Source organism: Lipotes vexillifer, unplaced genomic scaffold, assembly GCF_000442215.2.
Source record: "Lipotes vexillifer unplaced genomic scaffold, Lipotes_vexillifer_v1.1 scaffold70, whole genome shotgun sequence".
NCBI lineage: Eukaryota > Metazoa > Chordata > Mammalia > Artiodactyla > Lipotidae > Lipotes > Lipotes vexillifer.
Genome location: NW_006789896.1, coordinates 968,061 through 987,011, shown reverse-complemented (window position 1 = coordinate 987,011; position 18,951 = coordinate 968,061). Strand labels below are relative to the sequence as shown.

General features: G+C 40.2%; 1 protein-coding gene and 1 pseudogene across 2 annotated transcripts in view; both read left to right on the top strand.

Annotated features, from left to right (window-relative positions):
• Window positions 1–18,951, top strand: part of ZNRF1 (zinc and ring finger 1) — a 101,349-nt gene that overhangs the window by 16,022 nt on the left and 66,376 nt on the right. The window lies entirely within an intron of this gene.
• LOC103079791 (transmembrane protein 203 pseudogene) lies at window positions 17,481–17,891 on the top strand (annotated as a pseudogene).

The window sequence follows — 18,951 nt, the reverse complement described above, 5'->3', positions numbered from 1 at the left end:
AAATGCAAAATAAAAATGGCATTTCTGTTAGCCAGAATCTTCAAATGTTACTAAAAAGACATAAATAGTTGAATGTCCATTAAGCTCTTAACTCTGCAAAGCAGCTTAAAGTCTTAATAAATAAAACATCTCAAGTCTGAGGAATCTACATTGACCTGTTCTTAGGAATGGGAAAGCCACATGAACTTAAAGTGACATGGTGTCTGAAGGGTGGCTAGGCCTAATATGGAGATCTACTTTCTTCAGAGTTGGTCTGTATCCTTATGTGATTTGAAGTAGATCAAGTCCCAAGCTCTGCTCCCACGGTGTGTGCTGTGATCTCATCTGATGGAAGAAGGGCTTCTTGCCCTTCATTTGAGAGTCTCAGACAGCTGGAGCCTGGGTAGTTCAGGTCAAGTCTGCCTCAGTATCACCTGAGAATGTCTTCTGGAGGCTTGGCTTGGCTGAGCCAGAGGTGCCTGCATAGGAGGTGCCTGCAGTGAGACACCCCTTCTTGGAAGGCAGCTGTGCTCACCAGTATACCACTTACGCACACAAGAAACCCCTTCTTAGGAGAGGCAGTGTGGGGTAGTGGTTAAGGTTAAGTGAGGCTTATAATAATTATATCTATCATACAGTACTATTGTATCAATTAAATGAGCTTATAGGCATATCCACATCACTCAAAACATTGCCCAGCAGATAGTAAGTGATCAGTGAAAGCAACCTCTTATTATTATTTAATGTCTCTGGGTAAAGCTTAGTAATTATCTAAAGATCTTGAATCTTTTTTGTTAGATTTACCCCGGGTACCTTATAGTTTTTTGGTTTATGCCGTAAATAGTATTTAAAAAAATTTTTATAATTATTTCAGGTTTCTGATATATTCAGCAGACTTGTTGAACTCTTATAGGTCTAATAGTTTTAATGGAAAGCATCTACAGAGAAAATCCAAGAGAATCACGTTGGTAAATAATAACTGTTTTGTTTCTTCTTTTCTAATTCTCTTGTGTGTCACTCCTCTTTCTTACCTTAGGATTGCTGGCAATTTCCTCTGGAAAAAGTTTATTTGAATCTATAACCATGGGCATCCTTGTTTTCCTCCTATTAAAGGAAGTGCTTCTTGCATTGGAAGCATTGTGTATGTTTTCGGTGGCTAGCCTTTACTTCCTTCTATTCTTAATTTGTTAAATTAAATATCACAAATGGTTATTTTATCAAAATTTCCCTTACATTTATTCACATCGTCTTTCTCCTTTAATTCATTACTGAGGTGAATTGTATCAATAGATTTTGTAGTGTTAAACTATCGTTATATTCTTTAAATAAACCCTACTTGGTTGTGATGTGTTCTATTTTTATACATTGCTAGATTTAATATGTTAATATTCTACTTGGGATTTCTGCATATGTTATAAAATTTCACTCATAATTTTTATACTATCTTTTTCTTGTTACTAAGATTAATGTAACCTTTTATAAGGCAGTTAGGAGTGTATGTTCATTTTTTTCTTGAAGAGTTTGTATAAAGGTGTAGTAGAGTTCTGGCTGCAAACAGATGGCACACTCAAATTTAATTGAACAGACAGTTTACAAAGGTGTGGGCAGGATTAAAGGAACTAACAGTGGATGGTGAAGCATCTGGAGACTGGCCACAGTGGGAAGTTCTTATAACACCTAGATCTGAAGTGCATGGGGAGGGAGCCATTACCAAACATGATGAGAACTGTAACCCTGGGAGAGGTGTCCCACAGAACTGTGGACTTACATAGGAGAAAGGAACCACTGCCATACCATGGCAAAGCGCAGAGAGCACCAGGTAATAAGTACCCCCAGTCTCTCTATCATCTTGTCCTCAGGTTTCTTGATTCCCATTGGCCAAACGCAACAGAAGTTTGGGAGGCAAGGAAACCGTCTCCAGACTTGTTATTCTTCTGGAGAGAAGGCTAACAGAGAGGAAAGTGGATCTGGAGGAAACAGATAAAGGCAAAGGAAATACCTGTATTTTGAATGCTTGGTGGACCTTACATGTAGAATTCTCCTGTAAAACTATCTGGACCTAGGACTTTTTTTGTTAAGTAGGCTTTTATCTAATGATTCAAGTTCTTCAGTGTTATTGGCCTGTTCAGGTTTTCTATTCTTGTGTCATATATTTCAAGACAGCCTCTGTGTCTATCTCTATATTATGTCCCCCTTTTCATTCCTAATATTATTTGTATGTTTTCTTTTTATTCTTGATAAGTGTTGCCAGACCTATTTTTTATTATTTTATTTTCAAAGGAGCATTTTTTGGTTTTGTCCATTGCCTCCCCTCTGCCTGCCACATTTCATTGCTTTATAGTCTTAACTGTATTTTATCTGTCCTTCTACTTTCATTGGGCTTACTGTTTATGCTTTTCTAACTTCTTAAGTGTACCCTATGCTCATTTACTTTTTAATCTCCTTTTCTAATATAGTCATTTAAGGCTCTAGATTTTTCCTTTGAGCACTTCTTTAACTGGGTCCCATGATATTTTAAAATATTTATTTATTTATTTTTTGGCTGCATTGGGGATTAGTCGCGGCACACAGGATCTTTCATTGCGGCGTGCAGGCTCTTTGTTGTGGCACGTGGGCTTAGTTGCCTCGCGGCATATTGGATCTTAGTTCCCTGGCCAGGGATCGAACTGGTGTCCCTTGCATTGCAGGATGGATTCTTAACCACTGGACCACTAGGGAAGTCCCTGGGTCCCATGATTTTTGATCTGTAGTGTTTCCTTTATCATTCATTTCTAGGTATTTTCTACTTTTTAGTATTTCTTTGATTCGTGAGTTATTTATAAGTATATTTTAAAATCCAAAAAATTTTAAGTTGACCTCTAACATGATTGCATTATAGTCACAGAGCAGTCTCTATAATCCTGATTGTTTGGTTTTTATTGATGCTTGATTTGTGGCACACTGCATGGTCAGTTTCCATAAATATTTCATTCATGCTTGAGAAGATTGTGTTCTGATTGTTGGGTGAAATTTGATTCTGATATCCTTAGATCAAGCTTATCAGTTGTGTTGTTCAAATCTTCCTTATCTTACTAAATTTTGGTGTTCTTGATTTACCAGTTCCTGAGAGAACTATGTTAAACTCTCTGTGACTATGGCTTCACCAACTTCACTTTATAATTTTGTCAAATTTTGCTGTGTGTAATTTGAACTTTTTTCAAGTATATAGTTGTTTAGAATTGTTTATGTCCTTCTGGAGAATTGCTTTTGTAGAGAACATCTTTATCTCTAGTAATACTTTGGTCTATTTTCTTTGGTATTAATGCCAGCTTTCGTTTTGTAACTATTTGCTGGTATCTTTTCCTGTCCTTTTATTTTCAGTCCCTGTTTCCTAATGTCTTAGATGTGTCTCCTGTAAATGACAGATAGTTGGGTTTTTTTTCAACCTAATCTGAGACTTTTTTTTTTTTTTTTGTGCGATACGCGGGCCTCTCACTATTGTGGCCTCTCCCGTTGCGGAGCACAGGCTCGGGATGCGCAGGCTCAGCGGCCATGGCTCATGAGCCTAGCCGCTCCATGGCATGTGGGATCTTCCCGGACCGGGACACGAACCTGTGTCCCCTGAATCGGCAGGTGGGCTCTCAACCACTGTGCCACCAGGGAAGCCCCCCTCAACGTAATCTGAGACTTTTAATTTGCAAGTTTAATCCATTAAAAAAAATATTTATTTATTTAGGCTGTGCTGGGTCTTAGTTGTGGCATGTGGGATCTTTAGTCGTGGCATGTGGGATCTTTAGTCATGGCATGCAGGCTCTTAGTTGTGATATGCAAACTCTTAGCCGCGGCATGCGGGATCTAGTCCCCAACCAGGGATCGAACCCGGGCCCCCTGCATTGGGAGAGTGGAGTCTTATCCACTGGACCACCAGAGAAGTCCCAAATCCATTTAAAAAGTATTCTGAATACCACTATATGTTAACTTAATATCTAATTAGTATAAAATATATTATTATTTAATATCTTATTAAATATATTGTTATTTAATATGTTGTTTTGTGTTATGTACCATATGTTTTGTTTGCATTTTTCTCCTTTCCTGCCTTCTGTTAGATAACTTGGGTTTTCTTTATCACCATCTGGAAGGTTTCAATTCTTTTAGAGGCTACTCTTAAATTTTTGGCTTGCATACTTGAAAAAAAAATCTAATGTTAAATCAGTATCTCTACTCTCTTCCCAAATAAAAAAGAACCCACAGTTTGTCTTACACACTGTTGAGATTCAGTATTCATTTTTTTTTTTTTTTGTCTGCTTTGGGTCTTCGTTGCTGTGCGCGGGCTTTCTCTAGTTGTGGTGACCGGGGGCTACTCTTCCTCGCAGTGCGTGGGCTTCTCATTGCAGTGGCTTTTCTTGTTGGCTCTAGGTGCATGGACTTCAGTAGTTGCAGCATGCGGGCTCAGTAGTTGCAGCATGTGGGCCCTAGAGCGTGCAGGCTTCAATAGTTGTAGCGCATGGGCTCATTAATTGCAGTGCGCAGGCTCTAGGGCATGCAGTAGTTGTGGCCCATGGGCTCAGTAGTTGTGGCTCATGGGCTCTGGAGCACAAGCTCAGTAGTTGTGGCACATGTGCTTAGTTGCTCTGAGGCATGTGGGATCTTCCTGGACCAGGGTTCAAACCCGTGTCCCCTGCAGTGGCAGGTGGATTCTTAACCACTGCACCACCAGGGAAGTCCAAGATTCAGTATTCTAATTCCACTTCATTTTTGTACTCTAGAATTAGTTGTTGCTGTTCTTATTTGATAAAGTCTGCTTGTTTGGAGTCACCCACCTGCTTAGCAAATTCTTTGCCTACTGTTCCTTCTTTCATCATACTTCATCCTTCTGAGTTAAATTTCCTTCTTCCAGAGGTAGGTTAAGTTTTTTCTTCAGTGAGAATTTATTAAACATAAACACTTTTTTTTTGCTTGCAAATTAAAAAAGTGTTTTTATTTGCTGTAACTATTGAATGGTAATTTAGCTGGGTATAAAAATCTGGGTTGGCAGTTATTTTTTTCTCAGCAGTTGAACAAAGTTATTCCATTTCATTATCTTTTGGCATCTGATATTGTAATTAAGAAGTCTGATTCTCATATCTTACAGTTAATTGGTTTTTTTCTGTTAGCTGCTATATAATCTTTTCTTCTTCTTTTTTTAAAAAAATTATTTATTTATTTATTTTTTATTTGGGTGTGCCAGATCTTAGTTGCGGCATGTGGGATCTTCATTGCCCAGTGCGGGATCTTTGTTGGGGCATGTGGGATCTTTAGTTGTGGCATGTGGGATCTTTAGTTGAGGCATGCAGAATCTTTAATTGCGACATGCAGGCTTTTTGTTGTGGCATGAAGGGTCTGGTTCCCTGACCAGGGATCTAACACGGCCCCTTGCATTGGGAGTGTGGAGTCTTAACTGCTGGACCACCAGGGAAGTCCCTATAATCTTTGCTTTGTTCATGGTATTCTGAAAATTTACTGTTGTGTTGTGTGTTCAGGGTTTGATTTATTTTTATTTTTCTTCCTTGCTATTTGTCCCTGAATCTGAGAGTTCATGTCTTTCAAAGAATCTGAGAAATTCTCAGCCATGTATCACTTCAAATTTTGCCTTTGTTTTATTCTCTCCCATCTTTCCTTTTGGGAATCTTAGAAGTCATGTATTGGACCTTTTTCTTCTATCCTTCATGTTTCTTAAACAGTTCCATATTTTCTAACTCTTTATTTCTGTATGCTGCACTCTTGGTAATTTCCTGTCTCTACCTTTCAGTACAGTAATTCTTTCTTCACCTGTTTTTTAACCTGTTCATTGAGTTTTATGTTTCATTGAACTACATTTTAAATTCCTTGTGGGTTGTTTACTTTTTACCTTCAATTGTGTAAAAAAAATTTTAAATGAGTAAGTCACCTTACCTTCATGGTTTGTTTTTCTCTTTGGGAAAGTAAGTGCGGTTGGCTAGCTGCTTTCTGTTCTCTTTCTGCTCAGAAATCCCATAAAGCCCTGTCACTGGCATTATACTGTGGAGCAAAGAAGCGCTATGAACAGGGAAGCAGGAAGCTGTAAGCCCATCATCATTTTGTTCTCTACTCCCAGAGGAAGAGCAGCTCCTGAATCATATAGGGAAATCTTTGAGCACTGAACCTCTTGGGGGCTCACAGCTGTGGCAAGGATCTGTTTCTATGGCAACAGAAGACTTAACTCTTCCTCTGTACTCAGGATATGCAGAGGGAAGTTCCAGGATAAACTTTTAGAGCTTTCCATTTTCCAGGGAGCCTGGATTTATTCTCTTTCTTCTGTCCTATATAGTAGCACTATGCAGTATAGTAGCCACTGGCCACCTGTGGCTATTTAAATTACAATTAATTAAAATGTAAAACTTCCTTTGAGTCACACTAGCCATATTTCAAGTGCTCAGTAGCCACAAATTGCTAGTGACTACTATAATTGGACAGCACAGATATAGAACATTTCCATCATTGCAGAAAGTTCTATCGGACTGTGCTGTTCTGAAGTCTTCCATAGTATTCTCACAGTAGACAAAGAATTGGTAAATGTGTAGTTTCAGAAAATAGATCAAGTGAACCTATTGATAACCAGAAACTAGAAGGCTTTCTTTAGAGTTATCACCATTCTGTACTGTCTATATGTGGGAAGAATTCAGAGAGGGTATTGCATTCTGAGAATGATTTACGGGATGAAATGGTAAACCGAAGCCTACTTGTCTTACCTGTAGTTTGATACCACGGGAAGAGGGTAAGTAGAAAGGTGAATGAACCTGATGTTGAATAAACTTTGGGGAACATGGAGAAAAATTACTGCATGGGTCTATTGATTTTATGCAATTGTGATTAAACTGAGAATAGGGATGATGGGTTTGTGAGTGACTGGAGATAACCAGCCCAAGGTCTTATTACTTGAAATTTGACTCAGGTTGGAAATTCCTTGTAGTGAAATCATCTTTCTCCACCCCCTTAAATTGCCATCTCATTCTCCTTTGAGTTGCAGTAGAACAGTTAAAGATTCTCAAGAGAAGAAAAGAGGTACCTTTTTCCTCCAACCCCCCCTCCCCCAACATATAGACACCCACACCTTCTTCAAATTTAGCAACATTTCACAGGACTGAACTCAAGATAGACCAAAATAAGAACAATGTGGGTCATACCAGCCTGGCCCCAACAGGTTGTGAAGAGAAGGAAGAGCCAGTGACCCCATCCTTGTTCTTTGCCTATGACAAAGAACTGCTAAAAATACGTACTTCACTCTTTATTATGGAGCTCTACATGGACTCAGAATCCTTCTCAACACAGTACTTGGGTCCCCAAGTCAGACTAACTAGCTGCAGTTGGCATGCGAGGCTAAACCTGTTTACTGTTCTTTGTTAGGGATTTGAGGTTTGCAGTTTGCTATTCTGAGAAGGGACATTGTTCTCCTTGATTGCAGAGTACCATTATGAACCAAATATGGTAGTTGAGGAAGTTTTTTTTTTTTTTTTTTCTAATTCTATCTGGAGTATTCATGGCTCATGGTATAGAGTAGGTACCCAAATAAAAGTTGTTCAATGAAGATACACATGAAAAAGGAAGTTAGTTCTAGAGGTGAAGATAAAGGTAATTTTTATGAGAAAGTATCCATTACTTATTAGTTCATCCTGGTAGAATTTGTAGGGTTGGCAAAGCTAGCTTGGAGTTGACTTTCTGGAAGAAATTAATCCAAAAGAAAAAGATGGCTTGTAAGACAACTGGGAAGGATTTAGAAAGAATTCAGAGGCAGCATTTGTAGAAGAAAAAAGAAGAAACTGTAAAAGAGAAAAATGTCCTATAGCAGGTGAAAAGTTGGAAAGGACGAACTGATAGATGCTCTGCAGAGATAGAGAAGTTAACAGACCTTTGTGGTTTCCAGATTAGCAGTTTTTTGTTTTTCAAGCAAATCTGGAAGCATGGATTCTTCCTGGGTTTTTTTTTCCTGATCACAGAAATAATCAGAATATTCATTGTAAAGATTTCAAACATTGATGTATTGATAGAAAGCAAAAGTTCTCCATAATTCCTTTGGTATGTATTTCTCCAGATTTTTGCCCCCGCGGACGAGTAGATGTGTTTAAAACAGTAGAAATCACATTCTGCTTATCTCGTTTCACAACCTCTGTATTTTATTTAATGTTTTCTTCATTGTTCCATGTCATTCCATGTGCATGTGTAGATTTTATTTTGTTTTTGTTGTTATCTCCAGAAATTTATACCTGCGAGGGGGGACCTTTTCAGAGCAAATCCCCACCGCCCACCTCCCAGCCATTGTGCCTGTTTGGGTGAACTCATGATGTAATAGGTTGATGCCTGAGAAGTTTGCCCCCAAAATGCTTTCACCCTTTTACCTCTTTGGTAGAGAGACCATATCTCTCATTTGGTCACACTTCTCTGTAAGTTGTTATAAGAAAGCTGCAGGGAAGGATCATGTAGCCCCTCCTGTTAATTTAGTTTGTTCTCAGTAGAGCAATTAAATTATAGAATAGAAAGAGCCCAGAGCTCAGCCCCAAATGCAGAGAATATTTGGTAAATATATAACACCAGGCAATAAGATTCATAGGGCCCCTGTTCTTCTCTCCTTCAGCCTCAATCCTGAGACAATCTGAGTATGTCCAACTCTTTCCAGAGTTCACTGCTTCTTCCCATTTTTACTTCTGATGGGATGATTGCTTCTGCCAATAGCTAGACTTAGAGCATAAGAAAATTTTGCCTTGGATCCACAATCTGAGCTGCCCTAAAAGAAAACAGCAGGTGGGAGGCAGGGGTGGAGACATTTCAAGCCAGGCCTGTACAAGGCAGCTAATCTTAGGGCTCTGCACTCAATGGGTGCTTTTGCTTCCTCGGGGTGCTTCAAACAGAAACTGTCAAACAGGCAGCATGCTGGGGGGACCTGTAACAATCCACTGGGACCCGGACAGTGTCTGGGATTACATCCCACAGAGGAGTGTCTGTCAGGTGACAGGCAGGCGAATGTCTGACTCCCCTCCCTCCTCCAGTGACCTACGGAGTAAGAAAATGACCAGTAACCAAGCAGGCATCTCATTTGAACTGTAAAAGAAGTCTGGTCTGTTTCTAAATGGGCATGTGAAATGTTCCTAAATAAGAAAAAGCACCCTTTCCTAAGGTGGTTTTTTCGTGTGTGTGTGTTTTGTTTTGTTTTGTTTTAAGATGTTGCTATTCCATGTGACTCTCAAGGCCACCCATGTGGACAGGAAGTAAAGGAGCTGGCACAGAACCTAGAAATTGAGTTTCGGATGAAGTTGAACCCATTATCCAACAGCAAAGTTAGTGTTTGTAGAGTTCCTGTGAGCTCACAGCCCTTTTGAATGGCACGTGTTATTTCTCCCATGTCCCCAGAAAGTGGAGAAACTTGGAGCAGAGTGGGAAAAGTACTTGGAAGAATTCTGTAATGACTTGAGCCTGAGCCGGGCTTAATACTTGAGTCTTTGAACTCTTCCCTACTGAGACTGTTGCTTTTATAACAGTCTGTTTTTGTTGGTTATTGCAGCTTTTAAAAATAAGAAACATGCACAATCTTAAACAGTAGTATGTTATAGCAGTATTAACAATAGCAGACATTTATTTATTGCTTACTAAGTGCCGGGCAGAGTTGTAAAAACTTCTCATATATTAACTCTTTCAATCCTCAACCTGTAGAAGTGGTTACGGTTATCATCCCCACTTAACAGATGAGAAAACTGAGCCCCAGCAGTTAGGGAACAAGCCTAATTAGGTAGAAAGTGATGTGACTCTAATACATGGTATCTCATATTGTTATTAGATTGCAGTCAGTTTGGCTATCAGAAATTAAATTATGGGAGGCTTTTTCCACCCTGTGTGCTTCCTACCAAGTACTACCAATGCCTGTAGCATTCTTTGTGTTTTCATAAAATGATGGAGAAATAAAACACATTTCTTTACCATGTCAACTGTGAGAGTTGCCCCCCATGACTGCATTTTTCTGCTTTTTGTCATAACATCAGTCCTCTCAACAGGTCCTATAGTCCATTGATCCTATTTCCTTCTCAATCCCTCACCCCCTCATGCCCTTACTTTTCTCCTTAAATAATGTTAAGTTCCAAGTCAGTCATTATAATCACTGCCTCTTCTAGTACACTATCAGTCCCCTTCCCCTCTTTTGCTTTGTCACACTTGCTTGGCCAAACCACAACTCCGGTCGAATCCAAATCTCTGCGTGCTCTGTGGGTGTTCTCCTTGGCTGGAGGGAACTCTGAACATGTTCTCTGGCCTCGCTGGTTGTTTTTTTTTTTGGCTGTGCCACACAGCTTGTGGGATCCTAGTCCACAGCTCGTGATTGAACCTGGGCCCTCAGCAGTGAGAGCAGGGAGTCCCAACCACTGGACCGCTAGGGAATTCCCTGGCCCCACTGTTGATTCACGATCACTAACCTCAAGGAGACCCTTAGTGCTGCCTGGGAATCCTGCTGTATTTCTACAGTTTATTCATTCTCCTGCCCTCCTAGAGGACTGTTTCAGACCTTCTCCTCTCTTCTCAAAAGTCCCTTCTCAGCCTTTGCTGATGACCTTACTTCCTATTTAATCGAGAAAACATTATTGGCGCTCACCACCGTATCTTTGCACCTAATTGCATCTGTGCTATTTCCCCCTTTCCTGTATTTAGTAGGTCTTTGCCGTCCATGCTCCCAGCAAAGCCCAAGGCCTCCACTTGCGCACTAGGTTTTGTTCCTCTTTGCTGAGTCAAGAGTGTTGCTCCAGCCTTCCTCCCCTCTCTCTTAAAAGTTGCTTCTCTAGTGGCACATTCCTATCAGCCTAAAACTATTGGTGTTTCTTTCATCTTGAAAACAGCAACCATAGATTCTCTTGATTCTACTTTTCCTCCAGATACCACCCCATTTCTCTACTTCCTTCTTGAGCAGACTCCTTAAGAATTCTCTTTTCTTGATTCTCTGATTTTTCTCCTTCCAATCTCCTTGAACCCACTGTAATCAAGTATTTGCCCTCACTTTTCTATCAGAACTGCTCTTCGCGAGGTCACCGAGAACCTTCATGTTGCTAAATCAGTAGTCCCTTCTCAGTTCTCAGTTTGGGGAAGCCAGAATCATTTGACAAGTTGGTCTCCTTGAAACACTTTGTTCACTTGCTTTCGGGATACCACGCTTACCTGGTTTTCTTCCTTGCCTCTCTCACTGATGTTATCTCCTTTGCTGATTCCTCCTTATCGTTCTACCTCTAGTGCTGAAGGACATGGAGGCTTAGTCCTTGGACCACTTCTCATTCTTTTGTATAGCGCAACCCTGGAGAAGTTTTTGAGGCTAATGTTACAAGTACTGTACATATGCTGATAACTCCAAAAGTCATCTCTCCAGCTCGATTTCTCCCTTGACTTTTTTTTAATTTAACTGCTATATTGAGATGTAATTCACATGCCATACCAATCACCCATTTAAAATGTACAATTCAGTGGTTTTTAATGTATTAAGAGAGTTGTACAGTTACCACCACAGTAAATTTTAGAACATTTTCATTACCCCAGAAAGAAACCCCATAACCATTAGCAGTAACTCTGTTTCTCTCAATCTTACCTCAGGCCTAGACAACTACTAATCTACTTTCTACCTGTATATATTTGCCTATTCTGGACATTTTATAAAAATGGAACCATGTAATATGTGGTTTTCTTGTTTTTTTGCGATACGCGGGCCTCTCACTGTTGTGGCCTCTCCCGTTGCGGAGACAGGCTCCGGATGCGCAGGCTCAGCGGCCGTGGCTCATGGGCCCAGCCGCTCCGCGGCATGTGGGATCTTCCCGGACCAGGGCACGACCCTGTGTCCCTTGCATCGGCAAGCGGACTCTCAACCACTGTGCCACCAGGGAAGCCCAATATGTGGTTTTTTTGTGTCTGATTTCTTCTACTTAGCATAATGTTTTCAAGGTTCATTCATATTGTAGCATATATCAGTACTTCATTCCTTTTTATGGCTGAATGATATTCCATTGTATATTCCAACGGATTTTGTCTATCCATTCATCTGTTGATTTACATTTGCATTGTTTCCACTTTGGGGGCATTAAAAACAACGTTGCTAAGGACATTCAAGTTTTTGTGTGGACATATGTTTTCATTTCACCTGTGCATATACCTTGGATTGAAATTGCTGGGTCATATGGTTACTATGTTTGATCTTTTCTGAGAAACTCCAGATTATTTTCCAAAGAAACTCCACCATATTATATTCCTACCCACAGTGCATGAGGATTCTGATTTCTCTGCATCCTTTCCATTACTTGTTATTATCTGTTTCTTTGATAATAGCCATCCTTGTGGTTGTGAAGTGGTATCTCATTGTGGTTTTCATTTGCATTTCCCTAAGGATGTTGGGCATGTTTTCTTGTTTGTTGCCCCTTTGTATATCTTCTTTGGAGAAATGTCTATTCAAGTCCTTGAACAGTTTTTTATTTGGATTGTTTGTCTTTTGTTGAATTGTAAGTTTTCTGTATATATTTTGGATCCTAGTCCCTTATCAGATACATGATTTGCCAAAATTTACCCATTCTGTTGGCTTTTCATTTTCTTGATAGTGTCCTTTGAGGCACAAAAGTTTTAAATTTTGGTGAAGCTTAATTTGTTTTTTTCATTTGTTTTTTGTACTTTTAAGAAATTGTTGTCTAATTTAAGGTCAGAGAGATTCACCTGGGTTTACTTCTAAGAGTTTTATAGTTTCAGGTGTTTGATCCCTTTTGAGTTAATTTTTGTCTGTAGTGTGCGGTAGGGGTCCAACTTCATTTTTTTGCATGGGGATATCCAGTTGTTCCAGCATCATTTATTGAAAACACTGTTCTTTCTCAGTTGAATGGTCTTGGCACCCTTGTCAATCAACCATAGATATTTGGGTTTACTTCTGTACTCTCAATTCTATTCCTTTGGTCTATGTGTTTATCCTTATGCCAATACTGTTATGATTACTATAGCTTTGTAGTTAATTTTGAAGTCAGGAGGTATGAGTCCTTCAACTTTGTTCTTCTTTTTCAAGATTGTTTTAGCCTTTTGAGGTTGCTTTCAATTTCCTTTGAATTTTAGGATCAGTTTATCCATTTCTGTGAAAAAGGCACTTGGGGTTTTGATAGGGATTGCATTGAATCTCTAGATCAATTTGGGGAGTATTGACATCTTAACAATATTAAAGTCTTCTAGTGTATGAACATGGGATGTCTTTCCATTTTTTTACACCTTCCTTGATTTCTTTCAGCTGTTTTGTAGTTTTTGATGTACAAGCCTTGTATTTGCTTTCATAGTTCATTTTTCCCCCTAGTTGTTTCTGCACCAAATGTTGAAAAGACGATGCTTTCCCCTATTGAATTATCATGGAACCTTTGTAAAAACTCTATTTACAGATAAAGAAGATGTGGTATATATACAATGGAATACTATTCAACCATAAAACAAGGTGAAATCTTGCCATTTGCTATAATATAGATGGACCTTGAGAGTATTATGCTAAGTGAAATAAGTCAGACAGAGAAAGACAAATACTGTATGATTTCACTCATATGTAGAATATGAAGAATAAACAAACAAAATGAACAAACCAAAGGAAGACCAGCGCATAGATACAGAAAACAGAGTAGTGGTTACCAGAGAAGAAGAGGCAGAGGAGAGGGGAAGGGCAAAATTGGTAAAAGTGATCAACTATATGGTGACAGAGGGCAATGAAATTTTTGGTGGTGAGCATGCTATAGTGTATACAGAAGTAGAAACATAAAGTTGTACACATGAAACTTATATATGTTATAAACCAGTGTTACTGAAATAAGAAAGAAAGGAATAAGGAAAAGAAAAGAAACTATTCACCATATTATCTGTGGGTCTACTTCTGGACTCTATTCTGTTCGGCTCTATATGTCTGTCCTCATGCCAATTCCACACTCTTTTGATTATTGTGGTGTTATAGTAAGTCTTGAAATCAAATATTGATATTGTAAATCCTCTACCTTATCCTTTGAAATTATTGTTTAGAGTATTCTCAATCCTTTGAATTTCCATATACATTTCAGAATCAGCTTATATGCTTCTAGGAAAAAAAGCCTACAGGAATTTTGATTGGGATTGAGTGAAATTTATGAATGAATTTTAATATCGCAACCTCCAATCCATGAAAGTGATATTTCTCTACATTTATTTAAGTGATCTTTCATCTCTCTCAGCAATCTTTTACAGTTTGTGTGTGTGTGTGTGTGTGTGTGTGTGTGTGTGTGTGTGTGGTACACGGGCCTCTCACCGTTGTGGCCTCTCCCGTTGCGGAGCACAGGCTCCCGACGTGCAGGCTCACCGGCCGTGGCTCACGGGCCCAGCCGCTCCGTGGCATGTGGGATCTTCCCGGACCGGGGCGCGAACCCATGTCCCCTGCATCGGCAGGCGGACTCTGAACCACTGAGCCACCAGGGAAGCCCCTTTTACAGTTTTAGAATAAAGGTTTTGCACACATTTTAAAACATTTATCTCTAAGAATTTCACATTAAAATTATTTTAAAAAATTAATTGTGGTGAACATACACATAACAGAATTTACCATCTTAACCACTTTTAAGGGTTCAGTTCAGTAGTGGTAAGTATATTCATATTGTTGTGTGACCAATTTCCAGAACTTTTTCATCTTGAGAAACGGAAACTCTGTGCCCATTAAACAACAACTCCCCATTTCTCCCTCCCCCAGCCCTTGGAAGCCACCATTGTACTTCTGTTTCTATACGTTTGGCTACTCTTGCTACCTCATATAAGTGTTTGTCTTTGCTACGTCATATGGTGTCTGTCTTTCTGTAACTGGCTTATTTCACTTAGCTTGATATCCTCAGAGTTTATCCATTTATAGCAAATGCCAGAGTTTCTTTCCGTTTTAAGGCTGATTAATATTCTGTTGCATACATATCACATTTTGTTTAACCATTCATTCATCGATGGACACTTGCGTTGCTCCCATCTTTTGACTATTGTGAATAATGCTGCTGTGAACACGGATATACAAATATCTCTTTGAGACCTTGTTTTCAGTTCTTTTGTATATATACCCACAAGTGGTATTGCTGGACCATATGGTAATTTTATTTTTAATTTTTTGAGAAACTGCCATACTGTTTTCCACAGTGGCTGTACCAGTTTACATTCCCTCCGACAATGTACGAGGCTTCTCTTTAATCCACATCCTTACTAGCATTTGTTATGTCTTGTCTTTTGGAGAATAGACCTCCTAACAGGTGTAGGGTGATAGGTCATTGTGGTTTTAATTTGTATTTCCCTAATGATTAGTGATGTTAAGCATCTTTTCATGTGCTTGTTGACTATCCATATATCTTCTCTGGAGAAATTCTGTTCAAGTCTTCTGTCCATTTTTAAATTGGGCTATTTGTTTTTTGTTGAGTTGTAGAAGTTCTTTATATGTTCTGGATATTAGCCCCTTATTAGATATATGATTTGCAGATATTTTCTCCCATTCCGTAGGTTGCTATTTCACTGTTGTGTCCTTTGACGCACAGAGGTTTTAAATCTTGATGTGTCTAATTTATCTGTTTTTATTTTTGTTGCCTGTGCTTTTGGTGTCATATCTGTTGAGGGTACTTTTAAAAACTTCATTTTCCGGGACTTCCCTGGTGGCGCAGTGGTTAAGAATCCGCCAGCCAGTGCAGGGGACACGGGTTTGAGCCCTGGTCCGGGAAGATCCCACGTGCTGCGGAGCAAGTAAGCCTGTGCGCCCTAACTGCTGAGCCTGTGCTCTGGAGCCTGTGAGCCACAACTACTGAGCCCACATGCCACAACTACTGAAGCCCCCGTGCTCCACAACAAGAGAAGCCACCGCAAGAGAAGCCCGTGCGCTGCAACGAAGAGCAGCCCTCTCCCGTTGCAACTAGAGAAAGCCCACGCGCAGCAACGAAGACCCAACACAGCCATAAATAAATAAATAAGGAAAATATATTTTTTTTAAACTTCATTTTCCTATAGTTTATTGCCATATAAATATGATTGATTTTTGTATGTTGATTTTGTACCTTATGGCCTTGGTAAGTTAACTTGCTGGTTCTAGAAGCTTTTGTGTAGTCCATAGAACTTTCTACACACATAACTACATAATCTGCGAATCAAGACAGCTTTACTTCTTCTTTTCAAATCTGTATGCTTTATTACTTCATTGCACTGGCTAGGATCTACAGTACAATGTTGAATACAAGTAGTGAGACAGGCATCTTTGGCTTGTTCCCAGCCTTCGGAGGAAGCATTCAGTCTCCCATTATTATGATGCTAGCTGTTTCATAAAGTTTCCTTCTATTTCTGGTTTGCTGAGAGTTGTTATTTTCAGTGGCTGTTGAGTTTTGTCAAATGCTTGTTCTGCATCTGTTGTGATGATCATAAGATTTTTCTCCTTTATTCTGTTAATATGATGGATAACATTGATTTCTAAGAGTAAACGAATCCAATTGGTCATGATATATTATTCTTTTTATATGTTATTCATTTCAATTTGTTAAAATTTTGCTAAGGATTTTTACTTTTATGCTTATAAGGAGTATTTGTAATTTTCTTTTCAAGTAATATTTTTGTCTTGTTTTGGTACCAGTAATATTGGCCTCATACAGTGATTTGGGAAGTGTTTCTTTTCTATTTCCTAGATGATGTTGTGTAGTATTTTTTTTTTCCTTAAATGTTTGATAGAATTCACCAGTAAAGCCTTCTGGGCCTGGAATTTTCTTTGTAGAAAAGTTTAACTAAAAATTTAATTTCTTTAACAGGTATAGGGCTCTTCAGTTTATTTGTTTCTTATCAAATAAGCTTTAGTAGTTTGTCTTTTTCATGTAATTTGTCCATTTCATCTAAGTTGTTGAATTTATCAGCAAAAAGTTGTTTGTAATATTTCTTTATACTTTTAGTGGCTGTAAGAATGTTTACTCGTCTTTCATTCCTGACTTTGGAAATTTGTGTCTTCTCTTTTTTCTGATTAGTCTGCCTAGAGATTTATCAATTTTATTAATTGTTTCAGGGAACCAGCTTTTGGTTTCATTGATTCAATCTATTGTTTTTCTCTCTCCTATTTTGTTGATTTCTGCTTTTTATTTCTTCCTTTCAGTTTAATTTGCTCTTCTTTTCCTAGCTTCTAAAGCTTGAAGCTTAAATCTCTGATTTTATACCTTTCTTCTTTTCTAAAATAAGCATTTAAAGTCATGAATTTCCCTATAAACACTATTTTAGGCCCTTGGGCCGCGCCCGGCCCGGCGGGGCATGGCATCCGAGCAAGGCGGTCCGTCGGCTGGCGGCCAGTGCTGGGTCCCGGGCGGGTGCCGGGGGATCGGCTGCGTACTGGGGCCGAGGGTCGGGGCCGGCGGGGCCGCTTTCTGCCTCTCGCTGGCCGCGGCGGCGACGGCGGCAGGCGCTAGCAAGGCCCGTGGGGAGTGGCGGCGCAGCCTGACGGGTGGGACCATCGGCCGGGCCCTGGCCCGCGCTCAACCGGCGCGATGCATTTCTCGCTCCGGGAGCTGGTGCAGTGGCTGGGCTTCGCTACCTTCGAGATCTTCGTGCACCTGTTGGCCCTGCTGGTGTTCACCGTGCTGCTGGCCCTGCGTGTGGACGGCCTGGCTCCCGGCCTCTCCTGGTGGAACGTGTTCGTGCCCTTCTTCGCTGCTGACGGGCTCAGCACCTACATCACCACTATCATCTCCGTGCTCCTCTTCCAGGATGGAGAGAAGCGGCTGGCCGTGCTCCGCCTTTTCTGGCTCCTCACGGTTCTTAGCCTGAAGTTCGTCTTCCAGATGTTGTTGTGCCAGAAGCTGGTGGAGCCTATTCGGGAGCTCTTGGTTCGGCCTGATCACGTCTCCGGTCTTCATTCTCCTGCAACTGCTCAGATCCGTGCCTGCCGGGTCAACTAGCCTCGCAGAAGATAAGCTAGAATGCGGGACTGCTGAACCAGAGGAGAATTCTGGGTCTGAAAGCCAGCTTGTGCCCTGCTGGGTGCCCAACTTGCTCCCTCTCAGTCATCTCTGAAATTGTTCCCTCAGCAGGGCTAAAAAGAGCAGCCTTGATTCTTAAAATGTATTCCCTCTTATTTCATGCTTGGAAGAGCTAATCTTGAATTGAGATCCTGAGAAGGATCCTGAGAAGGCCAGACAGTCCTGAACTCCTCTGACATTTGGAAACTGCATATAAGTAAAATGTCCTGATAGACTCTGAGTATTTTCATGGATCCTGGGAAAGTACCCACTGTGCAAAGGCTGCAAAGCAGGACTCGGGATCTCCCCTGGCCAGCAGTGCTGACCTGAGAGCTTACTGCCCCATCCACCCAGACAAGACTTCCTTAGATGCCTGAGCTCTAAAAAGTGTAAGCCCGCTTGTGTCTCCTCCCCAGTTGCACTGGGGAGGATGGCTCTTTCTTCATTCCAGCCCAGGCAGACCAGAGTATGTTGAATAAGCGTGATCGGCACCCTATCTGGATATCTGTCGCCTGAGAAAAGAACTTGCTTTCAATGCGCTGCTTGTCTTCCTATCCCAGCAGATTGCATTGTCACGAGTTTTCCACCACCTTGTGGCCGGCATAGTGCACCTGAGACCTTTAGGCCGCCCTAAGGGACCAGAGAGTGGAACAGGTGCTCTGACGCGCATAGCCATTGAGACCTACACATGGGAAGTTTGCAGATGGTCTCAGGCCACACCTGTTGGCCTAAGGGCTTTGGTTTGATGCCAGTCAGGTGCCAAATGAGAACATTTGCTGAGATAAAAATAAAATAAGAGAATGTTTTGCTGAAAACAAACAAACAAAAAAACCCACTATTTTATTTAGCTGTTTAAAAATATTATGTATTCTATAAATTTTGATATATTGTGCTTTTATTTTCATTCATTTCAATATATTTTCTAATTTTTTGTGATTTTTTTCCCCTATAACTTATAGGTTATTAGAAGTGTCATATTTAATTGCCAGATATTTAGGGA